General features: G+C 40.9%; 1 long non-coding RNA gene across 1 annotated transcript in view; it reads right to left on the minus strand.

The window, feature by feature from the left end:
• Nucleotides 1-8,807: 8,807 nt before the first annotated feature.
• LOC102075955 (von Willebrand factor A domain-containing protein 5A) overlaps nt 8,808-21,643 on the minus strand; it is a 39,819-nt gene continuing 26,983 nt past the window's right edge. Inside the window, exons 27-30 of the long non-coding RNA XR_003213695.1 lie at nt 20,625-20,651; nt 9,832-9,986; nt 9,329-9,452; nt 8,808-9,238 (exon numbers count right to left, since the gene is read on the minus strand). This is a non-coding gene — a long non-coding RNA (von Willebrand factor A domain-containing protein 5A). The remainder of the gene's footprint in view (nt 9,239-9,328; nt 9,453-9,831; nt 9,987-20,624; nt 20,652-21,643) is intronic.

Here is a 21,643-nt window from a genome sequence, read left to right on the forward strand (position 1 = left end):
AAACTACTGGAGCTCTCAATTGTGTCTGATGATTCTTTTCCGCACATTGAGCCATTATAACTGATTGTCAGTGATGGGAATAACGGCGTTACTAACGGCGTTACTTTTTTCAGTGACGAGTAATCTAACTAATTACTATTCCTATCGTTGCAACGCTGTTACAGTTACTAACAAGAAAATGCGGTCCGTTACTATTTTTCAACAAACAGACGGTTGAAGCTGTGTTCAGCTTACCGCATCTTATATCAGTTGCACGGAAGTAGCTGACTACGTAAGTAATCTGGACGCTACAGCTTTAAGTTGTATTTTTTAATGTATATTTTTTTTTACTCTTAGTTATGAAGTACCTCTATAAGTAACAAGTCTTTAATTAGTAGGGCACTGCTGCTGAAAAGCAGTTAAACAGCATCTTCAATGTTATTAGAAAAGAGCTGTTATCCAGTAGTTTAGATAAAAAATTACTTTATTTATTAATTTTTGGGTTTGTTTCGTTTTTTGCGCAACATTAGACAACATCAAAATAGCGTTGTCATTTTTGTTATTTGTGTTTTGTAATCTTTATAAAAGCCTAGAAAAAACACCTCTTTATCTTTTGTTTACTCTATTTAATTTGTAAAATATGTATACACACACACACGTAGAAAAACATATTTAGTATACACATCCAGTAATGCATATACTCTTATATATTGTACATATATTTATTACTTTCAGATTTAGCCATTCTTATATTTTGCTTGTTTTACGTTATTGTATTTTTGCACAACTCTGTTGCTTGTGAAGCTCGCACACAAGAATTTCACTCGCATGTACTGTACCAGTGCACCTGCACATGTCACGTGACAATAAAAGTGATTTGATTTGATTTGTATATGGCGAGGTGCTGTGGACACCCATGTCTGTGATAGTGTAGAATTTTAAAGTCAATACCATGGTTGCATCTACTGAAAATCTCTGTGAAGCTTAAATCTCAGTGACCTTGACTTCAAGGTCAGAGGTCAACTTTTCTGAAAATCAGAGGAGTTTCACATTTATAACACAGGTATGTCTACTAGGAGGCTGAAGGGTAGCACTATATATTTATAAACAATCAAAAACAACAATTATCACACAATTTATTTCTGTAAACATGGTGTTTTAGGTCTGATTGAAGGACTGATGTGATGGTAAGGTGTCCGCTGCTCCGCTTTGAATATGGGTAGGCTTTTTTTTTTTTAAATTTTCACAAGAATTGCTACTTCCCCTAGAGTTTTGGCCACCCCAACAATCAGACGATTCCCTATGAGCAAGCATTTAGCGACAGTGGGAAGGAAAAACTCCCTTTAAAAAGGAAGAAACCTTCGACAGAACCAGGCTCAGGAAGGGACAGTCATCTGCTGCGACTGGTTGGGGTGGGGGAGTGAAAATTAAAAAAAAAAAAAGCCAAAGTGATCATTATTGGAGCAGCTTAATTAATTTTTGCAGTGTAATTTGCTGTTAATATCCTTTTCCAACCCCAGTTTGTGTTTTTATCACTTTTGTCCAGGGTGGAAGATGCCATGCTGGAGATTGAGTCTGTATGGTCTTTCAGTGTTGATACATGGGAACCTGTTAGAGAGGCCAGGGCTGAAAAAGGGATGCCGGAGAACCTCCGAGGGTGTTATGCGCTGGTTTGCATCCAAGGCCAACATCTCTTTAATTAGGCTGACAAATAAGCGTTGGCCATTTTCTGGTCCTCATCTAAACATCATTATTTGTTCGAGGTCATCCAGACGTGTCAGTTTTATGTATCTTGTCTCCAGGGACTCATATCCTGTCTCATACTGAAATTGTTGGTCAGTCTTAAATGTCCAGCGCTGTTGGTTGTCTTTGTCTTCAATGAAATACTCTTCAGTGTACACGCCAGAGTCTAGAACATGATCTGGTGGCTGACCCTGAGTCTCTATGAGTATTTCTGTTTTTGTGGTGGGGGAATTTTTCCTCGTTCCAACGATGTAAACAAAAACATTCATTGTGCTTTCCGCAATGACTAGTAATCTTTCTGTCCTACTGTTCATTTACAGAACAGGAAAGGTTTTGTTTGGTTATGATTGTTTTGCAAGAAATACTTCAGTCACAGTGGGGTAGTCTTGATTAAAATGTTATATGAGAACTGTGGCGCCATGTGTGACCAGATATTGGCATGTAGTCGTCGCCAGACTGTCATCAAACATGTGAAGTTTGGGACAGACTGGACAAAATACATTTTTAGAGATGAAAATCTTATGTCCAGTGGTAAATGATCAAAATTTCACCACAAACATGGCTTTGACGAAGATGTCCCTTTCTGAAGTAACCCCAACAAGTTCCTGAAGTAACCAAATGGAATTTAACCAGCGACCTCTCACTTTGCAGGCGAATGTGTAAACCAGCGATGCCTGGAAACACTAAAACTGTGCCAAAATGTCATTTTACATTCAAAATGGCGGACTTCCAGACTTCCTCTTTGGATTGGGTTCACTGAATCTGTGTGTAATAAATGTCATACATATTTCAAGCTGTAAATAAGTTGTTAGAAGTTCATTAAAATTTCTTAAGTGGTGCTGTAGATCCATTTCCGCAGTGCCAGTGACTTAAAAAAAAAAAAAAAAGTACATTTTGACCTGATGTGAGGAATGCAAAAAAATTCATTAGTTTGGAAGCATGTTTGGTATATGATACACTTGCCTGACTAATAATAATTTCTTCTTCTTATCATTATTATTATTATTATTATTATTACTATTATTGTTGTTGTTGTACAATGGGGCCTTTCCCCTGTGAATAACCAGCTCCCAGCTAAAATGTGTATTTTGTGCCATTTATAAGGCCAGTGCTTTATCATACCTTAAACTGTGCAGGGTAAAAGCCTCAGTTGCTGGGAAAAGCACAGGTGTATTACAGCTTTTCTGAATTGCTAAAACACTAAACCCCATTGTAAAAACTAAACTATCAACTATGAAAACTCTTTCATCAAATCAATCCCACTGTTGCCAAAATCTTAAACACTATTCATCTGGTTAGGACACCATTTGCAAAGCTCAGTCTCCCATTTACCAAAACTCTAAACACAAAACACACTTAGCAGTGTGGTGCACCTGTTGTCGTGTGAAGGCTGTGTGCAGTAGTGATGTCTCCTGTGTGTCGAAGCTTTGAAGCGTGTGTCGGGTAATCTCAGGGTAGTTTTGTAAAGCGCGTATCGAGGCTTGCTTTGATTACGTATGCAGTGATGTTCGAGGCCTTGCGGACAGTCCGTACCACGTGACTGATTCAGGAACTGGCTCGCCGGTTTGCGCCAGATTCTAAATAAATTGGGCAGCAAAACACAGCTGATTCCCCATCACATTGTGTTGTGGAATTGGATTATGTCCCAGTTACATACTTACTTGAACATTTCTCCTTCGATGGAACCAGCAAGGAAGAGAAGATTTTCCCCTGTCTGGCAACATTTAGATCTCATCTCTCCTAATAAAGTATGCACACAGTAATAAATATCGCAAATGATAAGTACCATAATATAAATCAACAACACCACAGAACTTATAATCTGATTTCTGTCTTTTAGTTTATTAAAAAGTGAAGCACCACACACTAGTTTGTGTCATTATCCAGATGTACATAAGCATGATTACACAGTTACACAATCATACCAAAACTCTGTCCTGATAGTTTCCACTTTCTCTTTTGTATCAGACATACTGAGACAATATTTGGGATAAATAACCATGAAAACAATTTATTTATTAAGTTTAGAGGTTTACACATCACATCATTATAATCATTGAGCCTATTTGACTTTAATCGTCCACTTGATGGCGCAGTAGAGCCAATGAATCGTCACAATGCTTCGAACCATGAGTCGACCAGTTGGCTGGAAAGCTTCAGTTCATCACAAGGCTTCATCTCACCATCACTAATGAAAGCTCTTATAATTTGGCTGCTATTAGAGACCATCGATTTAGGCTCTCTTTGGTTACTACGTGGATCTTTTTTTCAGACAAATTAATAAAAAAAAAAATATAATAAATGGAAAAACAGAGTACAAATGTGGACAGTTAACTGGATATTACAGCGCGATTTCAGTGCATAAATACATAAATACAGGTCTGAGACGTAAATGGTGCAATATTGATAGAGCTCACATGACTCCCTCCTGTTCATATCCCAGAAATCCACCAGGATTTTAGTGCCTCATATACTGCACAGGTCATTGGCACACCTGTGAGATTCAGGACGACATGCTAAGCAGTGCTGTGTCACCATCAATAATACACCATATTAATGCAAGGTAGAATTACAGCTGGGCTCCGCCACGTTTTACTTTAACAGAGGAAATAAAATATGCAGAGCTAGCTGAGTTGATTGAAATTCAGTTGTTAGTTGTTTAATAGGTTATTAAAGCTGTCATCATTGCTTCAGTGCCATATTCTCTCTGCTGTAACTCAGATTTGAAGAGGGGTTGTTTAGGCAACAACTCAGAGCACTAACTAAACGATCACGGTCGGTCACTTGGGTGATTTGTTATAAATGTAAAAACAGCTATGCAGGTTTAATGCAAGGAACTCTTTACTCAGTGTTTGGCATGGGTCCTAAATCAAGGAGGGGTAGTCTGTCAGTCACTGCATTCCTCACCTGCATGGGAAACTTCCCAAACTGGAAGTTATCAGAAACATTGGAGACAATACTGAATCCACCAGAGACAGCTGGGACAGGTCCTGGTCATTACCATACAAAAGAACAGATTTATTCCAGTTCAGTTCAAATCAATAAGGTGAAGAACAAACAGAACTAAAACGGAACTAAAGATAATGTAAACTGTCAAAAACTAAACTACTAAACAGCAAACATGAACATGAAGGAAGGTGAGCAGAGGCATAAGAAGGTGGATGGCAGGGAAAACACACAGAGAATAAACAGGAAACTTACAGACAGAACAGCGACTAGTACATGAATAGACACGACTTAAATACACACAGAAGAACACAGGGAGATTACACACAGGTGGGGAACACAGCTGGAAGTAATTGACAAGAGGAGACAGGGGAAGCAAAACTGAATTCACTCACATGAGACACGGACCTTCACAATAAAACAGGAAACAAGAAACAATTCACAAGGCCTTAAACAGCTGCGCGCGCTCCCGCAGACGGTAATCACGATCGCTTTTTGGCACAACACCTGGAGCTCAGGGGGCAAAACAATCGCATGAGTGCTGCTGTTGGACTGAGGAAGAATAAAGTAGTCCTGGTAAGCCAATCACACGACCACTTAAAGACAAAGCAACAAGGTGATATATACCAGTTTTTAAATTGTGCTGATAGGCCACGTAAAACCAGAGTCATGATAAACAATATATACACAGCGTTTTTTCCTCAATAGTTTTGTCACATTTACTGTCTAAGGACAGCGCTAGCAAGCACTCTCTGCTTATGAGCAAAAAAACTAAACAAAAAAGGGAAGTTTTAGGAGTGACGGCAAGAGAGAGAGAGAGAGAGAGTTTTGAGATGTGAGAGATTTGTGACGTTTAGCGTGTTTGGAGTGTGTAGTTCATGTGTTGTCTTGTGTAGTTAGTGTGTAGAGTTGTGGATAGTTTTGTGTTGTGTGTCAGAACAATGAGGCGACTGCTGTCTCCAGGTAGAAACAGGAGTGATACACCTGCTGCTGTCAGACCTGCAGGTATCAGGCTGTGATGTTCTCCTTTATAGTGGACAGAAATTATTGTTTAGGAGTGGCACAAATAATTTGTGTGGCATCTTATTGAATGCAGAACAGCTGATTGTTCTGTAAATAGTTTGAAATGGTTATTTAAAAAATCAAGGTAAAAGGTAAATGGATGCAAATAACTTTGTTGTTTGCAAAACTTGTGCATAGGATTTTAAAATTGACAATTAATATTTGCATTTAAAGTTATGAAATATGATTCATTAAACATGTTTGTGGTTGTTACAGTAAAAAATATAACTTTTCTACTCTGATTTTATGTTTTTTGTCTGATTTTAGATCAATTGTGTTAATACAGTATGTCAAAATGAAAACATGACTGTAAATTCAGACACGTGAGGTTGTGCTGAAAAGAATGATACCAAACAAGGCAAATAAACTGTTTTTAAAGGTAAAATGTGGAGGGAAAATCAAAAGTAGTTAAAAATGGCCAAAAAGTAACGCAATAGTTACTTTTCAAGAAGTTAATTACTTTTAGAATATTGTAACTCAGTTACTAACTCTAACTAATTACTTTTTCAAAGTAACTTGCCCAACACTGCTGATTGTAGGGTTCCCCACCTCATGAATCCCACTGTAACCTCTGCCCTACTCATTTTCCTGCTTAGAGGCAAACTCACACTCTACAATGTAGGCAGCAGAAAATTTAGATTTTTTAAATTGTACTTTTCATCTGCTCCTGTTTTATTTTACTGATTCAAGCTGAACACATTCATTAGAATTAAAATTTAGACTGAAGTCAAGCTTGTAATCCCATTAATTTATATGATTTTATTATTACATTAATATAGCACAAGGTTCAGTTAGCTTTGGGGAAAAATGAGTGGTAGAAACGTCCCCCAAAGAGCTACTTTTTTATTTTCTTACTTTTAGTACATTTTAGAGCCGCTGCTTTTTCGCTTTCACTTGAATAAAGAAGTTGGATCATTACCTCAACCTTTACTGGAGTATTTTGAGCACTAGTATCTGTACTTAAGCACAGAATCCCAAAAAGTTGATTCTGTTCCTGTGGAAGCAGCATTTTCAGTGGGAGAAACATTTCATCACAAATCCAAGTGACTTCTTCAGCCTCAGCATCCAAAGCCAACATCTGTTTAATTAGCTGATAAATAAATGTTGGCCACTTTCAGTTCCCGTTCTAACCTGTTCAGGTCATCAAGGCGCTGAGGTTTTTATATATCGAGTTTCCTGGGATTAGAATCCTGTCTCATATTGAAATTGTTTTTCCAGTCTTAAATGTCCAGCACTGTTCGCTGTAGTTGTCTTTTATGAAATAATATCCAGTTCTCATGCCAGAGTTTAGTATATAATCTGATGGCTGACCCTGAGTATGTATGATGAATTTCAAAACAACAAATCCATATTCCCAGGGTAGAGTGGCACCCCTGTAACAGCTACCAGCCCCAGAGACCACATGTCAGTTGCTTCATTATATGGAATATGAAGCATAACTTCAGATGCCCTTTACCAAACTGTCTGTATACAGGCACTAGGATGATGCAATGATGTAGTAAATCTGTTTACACACACACACACACACACACTTAAACAGGCATTAATCTTAACTGACCAACTGTAGCAACTCAGCATAACCATCACAAACTGAACACTTACTTTTGTGTTTACTTCCATTTTGTACACTCAGCCTTTGCAGCTAGAAGTTCACACTCTAAAGTAGCATTTACAACCAGATATACAGATTTTTATCTATCACCCCGATGAATCACTACTAGGGATGGGTATTGATAAGATTTTAACGATTCCGATTCCATTTTCGATTCTGTTTAACGATTCGATTCTTTATCGATTCTCTTATCGATTCTTATTTTTAAAAAGGAGAACACTAAGGTCGATTAGCTTAGAATTTTGTTTTATATCTTCTCTCTGAACAAGATAGAAATTTAGGAGTAACATGGCCTTACAAACCCAACAGTGAGATCTTAAGAGATCCACAGCCTATGGCTCTTCAATGGGGTGTCACAGGGTCCCCGGGGAAAATTGTAAATGTAAAATAATAAAATAAATATTCTTCTGTAGCAATAACAAAGTATAACATAAATTATTCTGTAGCAATTACACAAGAATATTCAGTACTGTCCCTGCCTACAATTGAACACATTCACCATCTGCTGTGGCAAATGGCTGCAAGGTTTTGACCACAAACTTAATCACTGCTCGGTGACATTCGGGCCTGAAAAGAGACGCTACCGGTGGACTGCAGCGACAACTGCCAGCGAGCGCCAGCCAGACTGTCTGTCTCTCTCTCTCATCACGGTCACCTAAATGCACAGTAATGGCAGGTTTTGTAATAAAGCAGATCGCGCTAACATAATATGCACTGTTAGCTGATTATTTACCTGCCGCATTAACGGGAGATGACGTGCAAACGTTACCGCTGCTGCTGGGTTGAGATTCACGAGTCCGGAGCGGAATTAAAAACACGACATTCATTTAAGTTCATCGCGTGTTTTGTGAGCAAATGCTTTTGCATATTCGTAGTGTTTCCTCCCTTAATGAAATATCTACTTTGCAAGTATTGCAAGTTGCCCTGTTGTCATCCATTCTGGTAAAGTATAACCAAACTTTTGAGCGTTTGAGCCGCTTAGGCGCCGTGTTTCCTGCCAGGTAAATGACGCTCCGCAACGTGGTGACGTCATTCGGGGCGACTGGAATCGATAAGGGAATCGTTTGCAAAAATGGCAAACGATTCCAAGGAATTGAAACAGTGGGAACCGGTTCTCAACAAGAACCGGTTTTCGATACCCATCCCTAATCACTACTGTATCGTGGTGGGGGACTTTGCAGGGGCAAATAAGTCCTAGGTGAAAGACCAAACGAAGAGCAATTCAGAAGACACTGGCTACAAGACCAAGTGAAGAGTTCACCTCTAAATTCCACCATTGAAAGAGAAAATGAAGTGTTCATTCAGAAAAAACACATACTGAAACTTTCCTTTATATTGTACAGTAGATCGTATCATTGTACGATCTACCGTACAATATAAAGCCCCTTGAGGCGACTGTTTTTGTGATTTGGTGCTATATAAATAAAATTGAATTGAATTAAAGACTTTAATGCAGAGAACCAAGTCTGTGTTACCAAATCATGTGTTTTATTAGTGTTGAGTCAGCAACATTTGACAGGAGGTTATGTTAGTGAGAATGAAACAAGTCAATCACATCTAGTGGAAGAGAAAGAATGAACACACCTTCTGATTGAGCTTCTACAGTAGCTGTCAGAAAGTATATTTGGAGTGTTCAGATAATTCTGCAGACACGTGTTACAGTGTTAAATCCAATGTTAAATACCAATTTGGATTCAAGGAAAATAATGATTTTATAACAATTAAAGGGTCAGACTAAAGAAAGCAACACAGTATAGTGTAAGTCAGTATCCTTCTGCTTAACAGTCCTGAAGGTGAGGTCACTTTAAGAAAACCCTCAGAGTCCCAGAGCTTCTTTCTTCACGCTGCAACCCAGCAGGACATTTCCAGCATCCACACACTCTGACACACATGGTGCTAAAAACACAAAACACACAATGATTATAGAAATTGATATGGGGGAAAAAGCTGACTATAGCATTTTATTTTCATTGTGATGATTACTACCTTTGTGAGCTTGGAGCCATGAGGCAGCCTTCACAGCCAGAAGCTCCCACTCGTCCTTTGCATCCATCTTGAAGCCATGAAGCCAGATCAGAGCCAGGATGGTGGCCCACACTTCACTGCTGGCCTAATTCATCAAGTGAAAGACAATCAGATAAAACAGGAAACATGAAAATCATCATCTTAGTTTCTGCAAATAATATAAATGTAAAATAAGACAGTGATAGACTTTAAGAACTTTTGATGATGAAAATGATTTCTGCTGCTTTGTGGTTACTGGACAATATCAGACTTTAGTGCAGCTCAGTGGTTGCTCATGAGTGTGAGTGTCTGATATACAGATGCTTATGTTCATGCAACAAGAAGGCCTACAGTTAGTCTGACTTTATTTCCATTTGTTTTATGTTGTGTTGTAATTGTAGTTTTCATTCAGATCATGCTATGGAATTTGTTATACAGTATCTTACATTTGTGTTACTATTTCAACAGCGAAAGCAACAGCCCACCTTTTCAGGCTTTGACTTTTCCACCTCCTCGTCGGTCTTTCCCAGTGCAGCAGCCAGAGCTGGATCAAGCAGCCAGCAGCCAGACGCCTCCTGCAGGGAGACTAACTGCAGCAAAGGGTCTCTGGGTGGCTGTTCGGGCACAGCAGCTGGAAAATCTAAGATGAAATAAAAACAAAACCTGATTATGGTGCTAGATGAGACAACATAAAGTGTATATGACTAACCAATGCACAAACCATTACACCTGAAACTGTTATAAATAACGTCTTATTTGATTCATTTGAATATCTGTCAAAAATGTAACGTTAAATATAATTACCAAAGCAATTCATGTGAGAAATTGTGTATTTACAACAGCCTAAAAACGAACAACACCACACACCCCAGCATTAGACTTTGTGAACTGAACAGGCGGAAGTTAGTCGGATTTTAATGAATAACTTTTGAAAGAGGAGTGAAAGAAGCCATCTATGTCCACTGTGAGCGACCATCTTTGAACAGAGGCGGTGGTTTCACATGGCAAGGTGGGGCCAGGTTTCATAATGAGCTCACCCGAAACCCTGGCTGATTGGGACCCACACCCACTTTCACACCTTGGCTCAGGTGATTAGAGGATCACCAGGGGGTCCTTTGTCCCTCTTTGGGGGGATACTCCCACTGGGTTTAAATCTGGGACTCTCGGCCATTTGACCTTAGAACTGAAGAAGCTTCTCGGATGAGAGGTGAAACGTCTTCAAGCAACTTAAAGAAGTCCAGACGCTTTTCTTTGCAAACTCCTTTGACTACGATTACCTGGATGACTGAGAACCTTCACAGACATTTTGAAAGTAATCAACCTGATCAGATGAATACTGACGAAATGATGTTATATAAGGTCTTGTTCTCATGCTTTATAATAAAAATATGTGGCCAATATGCTAAATCCAAGAGGTCAGAAGACAGTAAAGCAAAGAAAACTTAATAACAGTAAATCCTCGCTTTTATCTGTTTTATTATTTAATTATTATTGTTTTATTATTAAGGGTCCTAAAAGAGTGTGCAGACCACCTGGCTGGGGTCTTCACTAAGATCTTCAACACTTCACTGTCCCAGTCCTGCATCCCACCGTGCCTAAAGTCAGCCACAATTGTCCCACTGCCAAAGCGTACTAACATTAGCAGCCTCAACGACTACCGACCAGTTGCTCTAACACCTGTTATAATGAAGTGCTTTGAGAAACTGGTCCGACGTCACATCATGTCCTTCCTGCCACCCACACTCGACCTGCTCCAGTTCGCATACAGAGCTAACAGATCAACTGAAGATGCCATTGCTAAACCTGGAAGTGCAGGGCCGTTACGCCAGGCTGCTCTTTGTTGACTTTAGCTCTGCTTTCAATACGATACTCCCGGACAGACTAATAGTTAAACTGCTGGAAATCGGACTTCCTTCTACCACCTGCTGCTGGATCAGAGACTTCCTCTTAGATCATGTACAGAGAGTTAGAGTGGGGCCTCATCTTTCCTCAGCCCTCAGCCTCAACACCGGCTCTCCACAAGGCTGTGTACTGAGTCCCCTACTGTACACTCTGTACACACATGACTGTGTTAGTACCCACCGAGACAACGCATCAAGTTTGCAGATGATACCACCGTGGTGGGGCTCATCTCTGGGGGAGATGAGACGGCATACAGAGCTGAAGTTCAGAGGCTGTCAGATTGGTGCGTAGATAACAACCTGGACCTCAATACCACCAAGACAAAAGTCGACTTCAGAAGGAGGAAGTCTGAGCTGCAGCCTGTCAGCATCAACGGGGAGTGCGTGGAAAAGTTCTCCAAGTTTCTGGGTGTGTACATAGACACAGACCTCCAATGGAGCTCTAACACCTCTGCGGTTTTAAAGAAGGCCCAACAGCGTCTCCACTTTCTGAGAATCCTCAGAAAAATGGACCTGAAGAAGGAGCTGCTGACCGTCTTCTACCGCTGCTCCATTGAAAGTGTGCTGACATATTGCATCAGTGTATGGTTTTCCAGCTGCACCACAGCACACAGAAAGGCACTCCAGAGGGTCATTAATATGGCCCAAAAAATCATTGGACATCCTCTTGCCTCCCTGAAGATCCTGTACAGCACTCGCTGGGCACGCAGCATCCTACGGGACTGTACACACCCAGGACACCGGGTGTTTAAGCTGCTGCCGTCTGGCAGGAGGTTCAGGCTGCTGAGGTCCAGGACAAACAGACTCAAGGACAGCTTTTACAACAGGGCAATAGCCCTGATCAATGCAAATAGCTGACCTGATTGGCTACCTCCCTGGACTTTTTTGGGGGGGAGGTAACAACGGTAAAAACAATAACAATAATAATATTTATATTCATCACAAGGTGCAATAATAATTAAAGCTGCAAGCAGCGTTATGAGGGCCCTCGCACCCGGGCGCGTCGAGCCACGCCCAACTCCTACAACCAGCACGTCCGATCTGATGTCAGATTGATGGAATTCATGCATTTAACCACCAGCTAACATTTCATTTCATTCAGTCATGATTATAGTCGTCCCACTAGGTGGCGCTCTAACCATTACTGACAAATGGCATAATAAACATTTCCGAGCTCGAGTCTCATCATGCCTGCGTCCTTTGGGAGAGATTGGACATTGTGTTTTGGAGTGACAGCAGATTACTGCTTTTTGGCGAGTGATTGAAACTCCACGTGCCGCCATGACCATCCCGTTTCCCTGAACGTGGAAACCTTCGCAATTTAACATCACAAAGGTCTTTAGATTACACACACTGGAGATCGTGTAAATCTGATGAAATCCCTTGGAGGAGTTCGTCAAAGTATGAGGCCTGAAAAGAAGGGAAATTGTCGCCAAAATTACACATTAATTTCAAAATGTCTGACTTCCTGTTGGATTTGGGATATTGCTCCAAGAGACTTTTTTGTACATCTTGATATCTCCTATAAGCTCACCAGGTTTCAGACTCATAGATAAAACACAGAGCAGGGGCTGTTGTTTTGAAATTTTGTAGTGGGCGCTGTGGAGCCATTTTGCGCTATTCAATGAAAATGATCACATAACACGATAGCCCTCATCACATTGGAGGTGTGCGCCAAATTTCAAGACTTTTTAAACTTTTCAAGCCCCTCAAAAGCCACTTTATTGTTCATGGTGAACCGCATTGCCACCAGGGTGCGCCGTTCAGTTTAAAGTCACAATTTTCTCACTGAAGCATCACGAGGGACTGATGGTGATATTCACCGCTTTTCAGGTGGCCACGATGAACCTGTGAAAATCAGTACAACAAAATGAGAGACATGACATTTCCTGTTCCCACTAGGTGGCGCTCTACATATTCCTGTCAATGGGCACATCAATCTGTTCAGGGCGGGTCTGAAATCATGACTGTAAAGTCTGGTATGGATCAGATGGGATTTCATTGAGTTACACTAATTTGTTTCTTCATGGCGAGACATCAATGTTCGCCATGCTGCTGGGGTCACACCCTTTCGCGAAAACTCACAGTTTTCACTGTAACCCAAGTCCAACTCCTTAAGGCTTTCCTGGAGAAATTTGAGGCTGCAAATGTCACCTATAACAATACTGTACACCAAAGTGTAAAACATGACATTTCCTGTTCCCACTAGGTGGCGCTGTCCCTGGTGTCAAATATGGCAGTTGAAATATGTTCAGGGGTGGAGCCTTATCATATGTGTGCTCTTTGGTCCACGTCGGACCATGTATGACAGAATGAGAGACAATAATATTTTCATGGCGAGTCATCGAAATTCGCCGTGGCGCCACGGCCTCACAGTATCGCGAAAACTCAAAAGCTCCGCAATTTAACATGGCCCAGGTGTGTAGTTGACACTGACCAAATATGAAGCACATACGACCAAATCCCAAGGAGCAGTTCGAAAAAGTTCGAGGCATGGAAATGGCAAAATTAGAGCCAAAATGTCACCTTCACTTGTAAATGGCGGACTTCCTGTTGGGTTTGCGTCAATGGTCCCAGTGACTTTTTTGTTCGTCTTGGCATGATACACATGTGTGCCAAATTTCATACATGTAGCTCAAACGATGTGTTCGTAGGGCTGCATTTACCAAGGCATAGGTGGCGCTACAGAGCCATTTCCCAGTGCTCATATATGAAACCATTAAAATACAAAATTTTTCACCAGACCTGGCAAATGTGCAAAATTTCAAGAGTTTTCGAGCATATTAAAGCCCTCAAAAAGGCCCTTGTTTTGCCTGAATAATAATAATAATAATAATAATTAAAGCTGCAAGCAGCGATATGAGGGCCCTCGCACCCCCGGCGCGTCGAGCCAAGCCCAACACCTAAAACCAGCGCTTCCGATCTGATGTCACATTGATGGAATTCATGCATTTAACCACCAGCTAAAATTTCATCTCATTCAACCATTATTATAGTCGTCCCACTAGGTGGCGCTCTAACCATTACTGACAAATGGCATAACAAACATTTCCGAGCTCGAGTCTCATCACGCCTGCGACCTTTGGGAGAGATTGGACATTGTGTTTTTGAGTGACAGCAGGTTACTGCTTTTTGGCGAGTGATTGAAACTCCACGTGCCGCCATGACCACCCCGTTTCCCTGAACGTAAAAAGCTTCGCAATTTAACATCACAAAGGTCTTTAGATTCCACACACAGGAGATCGCGTAAATCTAATGAAATCCCTTGGAGGAGTTCGTCAAAGTATGAGGCCTGAAAGAGGGGAAAATGTCGCCAAATTTACACATTAATTTTAAAATGGCTGACTTCCTGTTGGATTTGGGATATTGCTCCAAGAGACTTTTTTGTACAGCTTGATATCTCCAATAAGCTTGCCAGGTTTCAAACTCATACATAAAACACAGAGCAGGGGCTGTTGTTTTGAAATTTTGTAGGGGGCGCTGTGGAGCCATTTTGCACTGTTCAAGGAAAATGAACATATAAAAGAAATCCCTCATCACATTAGAGCTGTGCGCCAAATTTCAAGACTTTTTAAACTTTTCAAGCCCCTCAAAAGCCACTTCATCTTTCATGGTGAACTGCGTTGCCACCAGGGTGCGCCGTTCAGTTTATAGTCACAATTTTCTCACTGAAGCATCAACAGGGACTGATGGTGATATTCACCGCTTTTGAGGTGGCCACAATGAACCTGTGAAAATCAGTACAACAAAATGAAAGACATGACATTTCCTGGTGCCACTAGGTGGCGCTCTACGTATTCCTGACAATGGGCATATCAATCTGTTCAGGGCGAGTCTGACATCATACCTGTAAAATCTGGTACTGATCACATTGGATTTCATTGAGTTACACTAATTTGTTTCTTCATGGCGAGACCTCAATGATCGCCATGCTGCTGGGGTCACACCCTTCAGCGAAAACTCACAGTTTTCTCTGTAACCCAAGACCAACTCCTTAAGACTTTCCTGGAGAAATTTGAGGCTGCAGATGTCACCCATTACAATACTGTACCCCAAAGTGTAAAACATGACATTTCCTGTTCCCACTAGGTGGCGCTGTCCCTGATGTCAAATATGGCAGTTGAAATATGTTCAGGGGTGGAGCCTTATCATGTGTGTCCACGTTGGTCAAGGTCGGACAATGTATGACAGAACGAGAGGCAATAAGATTTTCATGGCGAGTCATCGAAATTCGCCGTGGCGCCACGGCCTCACCGTATCCTGAAAACTCAAAAGCTCCGCAATTTAACATGGCCCAGGTGTGTAGTTGACACTGACCAAATATGAAGCTTGTACGATGAAATTCCAATGAGGAGTTCGCAAAAGTTCGAGGCATGGAAATGGCAAAATTAGAGCCAAAATGTCACCTTCACTTCCAAATGGCGGACTTCCTGTTGGGTTTAGGACATGGCCATAATAGACTTTTTTGTGCGTCTCCGAAGGTTAGGTATGTGTTCCGAGTTTTATACATGTAGGTCATACCCATCTCGGGGGCTCGCGTTTCTCATTTTTCTAGGTGGCGCTACTGAGCCAATTTTCCCTGGACATATCTACGGACATTAAAATACGTAAATTTTCATCGAGTCTCATCACGCCTGCGACCTTTGGGAGAGATTGGACATTGTGTTTTTGAGCGACAGCACGTTACTGCTTTTTGGCGAGTGATTGAAACTCCACGTGCCGCCATGACCACCCCGTTTCCCTGAACGTAAAAAGCTTCGCAATTTAACATCACAAAGGTCTTTAGATTCCACACACAGGAGATCGCGTAAATCTAATGAAATCCCTTGGAGGAGTTCGTCAAAGCATGAGGCCTGAAAAGAGGGGAAAATGTCGCCAAATTTACACATTAATTTTAAAATGGCTGACTTCCTGTTGGATTTGGGATATTGCTCCAAGAGACTTTTTTGTACATCTTGATATCTCCAATAAGCTTGCCAGGTTTCAAACTCATACATAAAACACAGAGCAGGGGCTGTTGTTTTGAAATTTTGTAGGGGGCGCTGTGGAGCCATTTTGCGCTCTTCAAGGAAAATGAACATATAAAAAGAAATCCCTCATCACATTAGAGGTGTGCGCCAAATTTCAAGACTTTTTAAACTTTTCAAGCCCCTCAAAAGCCACTTCATCTTTCATGGTGAACTGCGCTGCCACCAGGGTGCGCCGTTCAGTTTATAGTCACAATTTTCTCACTGAAGCATCAAGAGGGACTGATGGTGATATTCACCGCTTTTGAGGTGGCCACGATGAACCTGTGGAAATCAGTACAACAAAATGAAAGACATGACATTTCCTGGTGCCACTAGGTGGCGCTCTACGTATTCCTGACAATGGGCATATCAATCTGTTCAGGGCGGGTCTGACATCATCCCTGTAAAATCTGGTACTGATCAGATTGGATTTCATTGAGTTACACTAATTTGTTTCTTCATGGCGAGACCTCAATGTTCGCCATGCTGCTGGGGTCACACCCTTCAGCGAAAACTCACAGTTTTCTCTGTAACCCAAGACCAACTCCTTAAGGCTTTCCTGGAGAAATTTGAGGCTGCAGATGTCACCCATTACAATACTGTACCCCAAAGTGTAAAACATGACATTTCCTGTTCCCACTAGGTGGCGCTGTCCCTGGTGTCAAATATGGCAGTTGAAATATGTTCAGGGGTGGAGCCTTATCATATGTGTCCACTTTGGTCAAGGTCGGACAATGTATGACAGAACGAGAGGCAATAAGATTTTCATGGCGAGTCATCGAAATTCGCCGTGGCGCCACGGCCTCACAGTAACCCGAAAACTCAAAAGCTCCGCAATTTAACATGGCCCAGGTGTGTAGTTGACACTGACCAAATATGAAGCTTGTACGATGAAATTCCAATGAGGAGTTCGCAAAAGTTCGAGGCATGGAAATGGCAAAATTAGAGCCAAAATGTCACCTTCACTTCCAAATGGCGGACTTCCTGTTGGGTTTAGGACATGGCCATAATAGACTTTTATGTGCGTCTCCGAACGTTAGATATGTGTTCCGAGTTTTATACATGTAGGTCATACCCATCTCGGGGGCTCGCGTTTCTCATTTTTCTAGGTGGCGCTACTGAGCCAATTTTCCCTGGACATGTCTACGGACATTAAAATACGTAAATTTTCACCAGACCTGACGCGTGTGCAAAATTTCATGAGTTTTCGAGCATGTTTAGGCCCTCAAAAAGCCGATTCATTTGCCGAAATAATAATAATAATAATAATAATAATAATAATAATAATAATAATTAAAGCTGCAAGCAGCGATATGAGGGCCCTCGCACCCCGGCGCGTCGAGCCAAGCCCAACACCTAAAACCAGCGCTTCCGATCTGATGTCACATTGATGGAATTCATGCCTAGAACCACCAGCTAACGATTCATCTCATTCAATCATTATTATAGTCGTCCCACTAGGTGGCGCTCTAACCATTACTGACAAATGGCATAACAAACATTTCCGAGCTCGAGTCTCATCACGCCTGCGACCTTTGGGAGAGATTGGACATTGTCTTTTTGAGCGACAGCAGGTTACTGCTTTTTGGCGAGTGATTGAAACTCCACGTGCCGCCATGACCACCCCGTTTCCCTGAACGTAAAAAGCTTCGCAATTTAACATCACCAAGGTCTTTAGATTCCACACACAGGAGATCGCGTAAATCTAATGAAATCCCTTGGAGGAGTTCGTCAAAGTATGAGGCCTGAAAAGAGGGGAAAATGTCGCCAAATTTACACATTGATTTTAAAATGGCTGACTTCCTGTTGGATTTGGGATATTGCTCCAAGAGACTTTTTTGTACATCTTGATATGTCCAATAAGCTTGCCAGGTTTCAAACTCATACATAAAACACAGAGCAGGGGCTGTTGTTTTGAAATTTTGTAGGGGGCGCTGTGGAGCCATTTTGCGCTGTTCAAGGAAAATGAACATATAAAAAGAAATCCCTCATCACATTAGAGGTGTGCGCCAATTTTCAAGACTTTTTAAACTTTCCAAGCCCCTCAAAAGCCACTTCATTGGTCATGGTGAACCGCGATGCCACCAGGGTGCGCCGTTCAGTTTAAAGTCACAATTTTCTCACTGAAGCATCACGAGGGACTGATGTTAATATTCACCGCTTTTGAGGTGGCCACGATGAACCTGTGAAAATCAGTACAACAAAATGAAAGACATGACATTTCCTGTTGCCACTAGGTGGCGCTCTACGTATTCCTGACAATGGGCATATCAATCTGTTCAGGGCGGGTCTGACATCATCCCTGTAAAATCTGGTACTGATCAGATTGGATTTCATTGAGTTACACTAATTTGTTTCTTCATGGCGAGACCTCAATGTTCGCCATGCTGCTGGGGTCACACCCTTCAGCGAAAACTCACAGTTTTCTCTGTAACCCAAGACCAGCTCCTTAAGGCTTTCCTGGAGAAATTTGAGGCTGCAGATGTCACCCATTACAATACTGTACCCCAAAGTGTAAAACATGACATTTCCTGTTCCCACTAGGTGGCGCTGTACCTGATGTCAAATATGGCAGTTGAAATATGTTCAGGGGTGGAGCCTTATCATATGTGTCCACTTTGGTCAAGGTCGGACAATGTATGACAGAACGAGAGGCAATAAGATTTTCATGGCGAGTCATCGAAATTCGCCGTGGCGCCACGGCCTCACAATAACCCGAAAACTCAAAAGCTCCGCAATTTAACATGGCCCAGGTGTGTAGTTGAGACTGACCAAATATGAAGCTTGTACGATGAAATTCCAATGAGGAGTTCGCAAAAGTTCGAGGCATGGAAATGGCAAAATTAGAGCCAAAATATCACCTTCACTTCCAAATGGCGGACTTCCTGTTGGGTTTAGGACATGGCCATAATAGACTTTTATGTGCGTCTCCGAACGTTAGATATGTGTTCCGAGTTTTATACGTGTAGGTCATACCCATCTCGGGGGCTCGCGTTTCTCATTTTTCTAGGTGGCGCTACTGAGCCAATTTTCCCTGGACATGTCTACGGACATTAAAATACGTAAATTTTCACCAGACCTGACGCGTCTGCAAAATTTCATGAGTTTTCGAGCATGTTTAGGCCCTCAAAAGGCCGATTCATTTGCCGAAATAATAATAATAATAATAATAATAATAATAATAATAATAATAATAATAAGAAACAGAGCAGATACAATAGGGCCTTCGCACTTTTGTGCTCGGGCCCTAATAATAATAATAAGAAACAGAGCAGATACAATAGGGCCTTCGCACTTTTGTGCTCGGGCCCTAATTAATGTGCAATAATAACAATGTGCAATACACATACACTTATTCTTCAATTTTTTTTTATTACTAAGTTAATATACTGTGTTGTGTTGTTTGTGTTGCGTTGTGATGTGTCGTATTGTGTCGTGTTGTGTTATATGTAGTGCCGACGTAGGACAGTTTTCCAATTTCATTGTACTATTGTACTATGTATGACTGTGCAGTGACAATAAAGAGTTATCTTATCTTATTACAATATTAGACTAATAAATTATTCAGCAGGAGAAAAGTGGATCTTCTGTCAAAAAAAGTCATAAAGTAGAATCAAATGCTACCACCACCACCAGCTTAACAGCTCAACATTGCTCATTTGTTGAGACATATAGTTTACTGTATATGTCACGTATTCTCAAGATTGCTGTACCAATTTCTACATGCAGTAGCTAATGTATTGATATATTGTGACTGTCGTCTGTCTTAAACTACACTAATAACAGTTAATTACTGAAATCGCATCCATCTTTTTGCACTTTAATAAATATAGTGAGGTATTTTTGCCCAGAGGCACTGCATAATCACTCTGTGATTAAATCTGTCTCAGTTAAGGTAAATGACTGCAGAGAAAGCATGAGGTTATTTCTGTAGACTCAACATTCTTCTGTCCAAATGGACTCTGCCGTATGTGTCCATGCAAGATGACTGCAGCATGGAAATACAAAAGATGTTTTGCTCTGAAATTCTCAGTCTTACACAAGGCACTCCTGTGGCTGGTTATTTAGGGGTTAAAATGACCATAGCTTACCCTGGCATTCCTCACAATATCTTCAAGGTAAAGTATGTTGACCAATATCAGTTAAGGTAAAGTGCATCTGGAGTGACAGTGGGCTGGGGAACAGCTAAAACCCATCCACTCAAAAATCAAAACGATTGTGATGTTCTCAGTGCAGTCATCCAGGCGTGAGTTGCAGCACTTTTGGGGGGATGGAAGGTTAGTGCAGAGGTTTCTGTTTCCACTGTCGCTTACTGTATTTACACAAAACACACATCTTTGTTTCTTTTCTGTTTAGTGTTTCACTTACCTTGTGAAGCTTCTGATGAAAAACGTTCTAGATAAACAAAGAGAAGAAATAAAGACATTACAACAAATCTTTATTATTATGAACTTGTTAAAATGTGAAGTTTTTAAAAATGCAACTTTTTACACACTGACTTAGAGCACATTACAAGTGTTTAAAATGAGTGAGTCATTTAAAACTATAATTAAAAATCACAAAAAATACAACTTTGAATATTAATGTTGGAACTGTATCCTCGCCCAGAAATTAAAATTCATGGTTTGAAAAAAAAAAAAAAGAGTATGTGTACACATATATATATATATATATATATATATATATATATATATATATATATGTATATTACTGCAACGGCCCAGTGTTATAGTTGTAAGTAGTCGTAGTACTAGCACACTCTAAACGCTAAAATTGACATTTACTTAAAATTTTTGAGGCAACACTTTTACACTTAAAAATATTGAGTAGATTGGAAACCAGTCAAATCTGTTCAATATACTTGATCTATTGAATAAATAAAGCTTAAACATATTAAGTTGAAATGAATAATTGTAGTTGTTACACAAACATGAAAAAATTGAGTAAATAACACTGACATGCTTGGTCAATGTAACTGAAATATAGATGGTCAGTTAATCCAAAATTTTCTTCCATTTACTTAATATTGTAAACTGAACGTAATCAAAATTGTACTTAATATTAAATATGGTAACTGGCCTGTATTTGTATAGCGCTTTACTTAGTCCCTAAGGACCCCAAAGCGCTTTACACTATCATCCACCCATTCACACACACATTCACACACTGGTGATGGCAGCTACATTGCAGCCACAGCTGCCCCGGGGCGCACTGCCAGAGGCAAGGCTGCCGGACACTGGTGCACCAGGAACGAGTCCGACTTATTACCGGCTATGAGGAGCAAGCTCTTGCAGCAGTTTCATAAGGATCGAATGGCCCGTAATATTGGGCCAGACACCCCATACTCCCAAAGCTCCCCCCACAGGCACACGACACTTAGAGGGACA

This window comes from Oreochromis niloticus, linkage group LG14 (genome assembly GCF_001858045.2).
Source record: "Oreochromis niloticus isolate F11D_XX linkage group LG14, O_niloticus_UMD_NMBU, whole genome shotgun sequence".
Taxonomy (NCBI): domain Eukaryota; kingdom Metazoa; phylum Chordata; class Actinopteri; order Cichliformes; family Cichlidae; genus Oreochromis; species Oreochromis niloticus.